We start from the raw sequence: 3,429 nt of genomic DNA, 5'->3' as shown, positions 1-3,429 counted from the left end.
TATTTCTAGGACCTTGTTTTTTTTTAGATTCCATATAAGTGAGATGATATGGTATTTGTCTTTCTCTGCTTGACTTATTTCACTTACCATAATGCCTTTGTGATCCATGTTGTTGCAAATAGCAGGATTTCCTTCTTTCTCGTGCCTGAAATTCCACTGCACATATACATATCCCACAATTTCTTTACCTATTCATTCATTGATGGACACTTAGGTTGTTTCTGTCTTGATTATTATGAATAATGCTGTAATGAACATTGGGATGCGTGTATCTTTTAGAGTTAGTGTTATGCCAAGATGTGAAATCGCTAGATCATATAGTAGTTCTATTTTTAATTTTCTGAGGATCCTCCATCCTGTTTTCCATAGTGGCTGTACCAATTTACATTTCTACCCACAGTGCACAAGGGTTCCCTTTTCTCTACATACTCACCAACATTTGTTATTTCTTGCCTTTGGACAATAGTCATTCTAACAGGTGTGAAGTGACATCTCATTTTGGTTTTAGATTTGCATTTTCTTGATGATCAGTGATGTCAAGCACCTTCTCATGTGCCTATTGGCCATCTATATGTCATCTTAAAAAAAAAAGCCTATTCATCCTCTGCCCATTTTTAAATTGGATTGTTTTTGTTACTGAGTTGTATGAGTTATTTATGTATTTTGGATATTAACCCCTTATCAGGGGTTACCTTTATCAGATATAAGATTTACAAATATTTCTTCCCATTCAGTACGTTGCTTTTCATTTTGTTGATGTTTTCCTTTGCTGTGCAGCTTTTTAATTTGATGCAGCCCCACTTGTTTTTGTTGCCTTTGCTTTTGGTGTCAAATCCAAAAAATTATCACTAAGACCAATGTCAAGGAGCTTACTGCTAATTTTCTTCTATTTCTTCTAGGAGTTTAAGGGTTTCAGGTCTTACATTCAAGTATTTAATCTATTTTAATTTTTTGTGTTGGTCTAAGATAGTGGTACAATTTTATTCATTTGTGTGTATTCTTCTTTTGCATCTGTCCAGTTTTCCCAACACCATTTATAGAAGAGACTGTCCTTCCCCCACTGTATATTCTTTATTGTGAATTAATCTATCATAGATGTGTGGGTTTATTTCTGGGTTCTTCATTGTGTGCCATTGATTTACCTGTTTTTAAGCCAATTCCAGGCTGTTTTGATTATGATAGCATTGTAATATAGTTTGAAATCAGGAAGTATGATGCTTCCAGCTTTTTTGTTCTTCGCAAATGTTGCTTTGGCTATTCAGGATCTTTTGTGGTTCCATACAAACTTTAGATTATTCTATTTCTGTGAAAAATGTCATTGGAATTTGATGAAGATTCCACTGAATTTATCGATTGCTTTGGGTGGTATGGCCATTTTAATAACACTAATTCTTCCAATCCATGAGCACAACATATTTTTCCATTTGTGTCAATTTCTTTAATCAGTATCTTATAGTTTTGATTGTATAGATCTTCCACCTCTTTGGGTAAATTTATTCCTAGGTACTTTTTTCTTTTTGATATAATCGTAAATGATATTGTTTTCTTAATTTCTCTGTTAGTTTGTTAATAGTGTATAGAAATACAACAGATTTTTGTATATTGCAACTTATACTGAGTTTTTTTATTCTAAGTTTTTTTTTTTTTTTGGTGGAGTCTTTAGAGTTTTCTATATATATCATGTAATCTGCAAATAGTGACAGTTTTACATCTTCCTTTTCAATTCATATGCCTTTTCTTGCTTAATTGCTCTGGCTAGGACTTCTTTGCTATGTTGATTAAATAGGGTGAGTGGGCATTTTTGCTTTGTTCCTGATCTTAAGAGGAAAAATTTTCAGCTTTTCCTCACTGAATATGATGTTAGCGGTGGGCTTGTCATGTATGGCTTTTATTTTTTTGAGTAATGTTCCTTCTATACCCATTTTCTTGTTTATCATAAATGGATGTTGAATTTTGTCAAATGCCTTTTCTGTATCTATTGAGATGAACATATGATTTTTATCCTTCATTTTGTTAATATGGTGAATCACACTGATTTGTGTATGTTGAGCCATGCTCGCATCTCTGGAATAAATCACACTTGATCATGGTGTATGGTTCTTTTAATGTATCATTGAATTTGGTTTGCTAATATTTTATTGAAGATTTTTGCATCTATAGGGATATTGTTCATAGGGATATTGGCCTATAATTTTCTTTTCTTGTGGTGAGCTTGTCTGATTCTAGTATCAGTGTAATGTTGGTCTAGAATAATAAGTTTGGAAGTGTCCTTCTATTTTGGGGAAGAGTTTGAGAATTGGCAATGTTTAGTAGAATTCACCAGTGAAGCCATATGGTTCTGGACTTTGGTTTGCTGGGAGGTTTTTCGATTACTGATTCAGTCTTTTTACTTATAAGTCTGTTCAGATTTTCCCCTTTCTTCTTGATAAGTTATGTTTCTAGAAATTTATCCATTTCTTCTAGGTCATTCAATTTGTTGGCAGATCATTGTTCATGGTACTTTCACGATCCTTTGTATTTCTATGGTATCAATTGTAACATCTTTCATTTCTGATTTTGAGTCTTATTGGTGAGTGTAGCTAAAGATCTGTATATTTTATCTTTTCAAAAACCCAGCTATTAGTTTCATTGATCTTTATTGCCTTTTTGTTTCATTTGTTTCTTCTGATTTTTATTTCCTTTCTTATACTAATTTAGGCTTAGTTTTATTCTTTTTCTAGTTTCTTGAGGTATAAAGTTAGGTTGTTCATTTGAGATTTATTTTTTTTTAGGCGAGGCAACCCTTGGATGACCACAGATTGCAAGGACCTTGTCAGCTTACAATCCCTTTTTTTTTTTTCACACCTACAGCACCTGGTCTTCCCAGGTGGTTTCCCACCCGAGTACTAACTGGGTCCGACCTTGCTTAGCTTCTGAGATCAGATGGGATCGGGCTTGTTCAGGGTAGCATGGCTGAAGACGAGATCTTATTTCTTAATGTAGATATTTAGATCTATGAACTTAGACCTGCTTATGCTATATCCCATAAGTTTCGATATATTCCCATTTTCATTTGTCTCAAAGTATTTTTCTTCTTTGACCCTTTGGTTGTGCTGTAGTATGATCTATCCTGGAGAATGTTCCATGTGTGCTTGACGATATGTATTCTGTTGCTTTTGGATGGAATATTCTATATGTCTGTTAAGTCCATCTGATGTGTCACTTAAGGCCACTATTTCCTTATTGATTTTCTCTCTGAATGACCTACCCACTGATGAAAGTGGGGTATTAAAATCCCCTACTATTATTGTACTATTTCTCCCTTTATGTATTTGCTTTATATATTTAGGTGTCTCTGTTGGGTGTATAATTATTTACTAGTGTTATATTATTCTCTTGGATTGATGCCTCCTCTGACATTATGTAATGCCCTATCTCTTATTGGCTCCT

At 33.7% G+C, this 3,429-nt stretch overlaps 1 pseudogene; it reads right to left on the bottom strand.

Annotated features, from left to right (window-relative positions):
* Nucleotides 1-2,841: 2,841 nt before the first annotated feature.
* Nucleotides 2,842-2,960, bottom strand: LOC111732397 (annotated as a pseudogene).
* Between the last annotated feature and the right edge of the window lie 469 nt (nt 2,961-3,429).

This window comes from Pteropus vampyrus, unplaced genomic scaffold, assembly GCF_000151845.1.
Source record: "Pteropus vampyrus isolate Shadow unplaced genomic scaffold, Pvam_2.0 Scaffold453, whole genome shotgun sequence".
NCBI lineage: Eukaryota > Metazoa > Chordata > Mammalia > Chiroptera > Pteropodidae > Pteropus > Pteropus vampyrus.
This window is presented reverse-complemented; position numbering and strand designations above follow the sequence as displayed.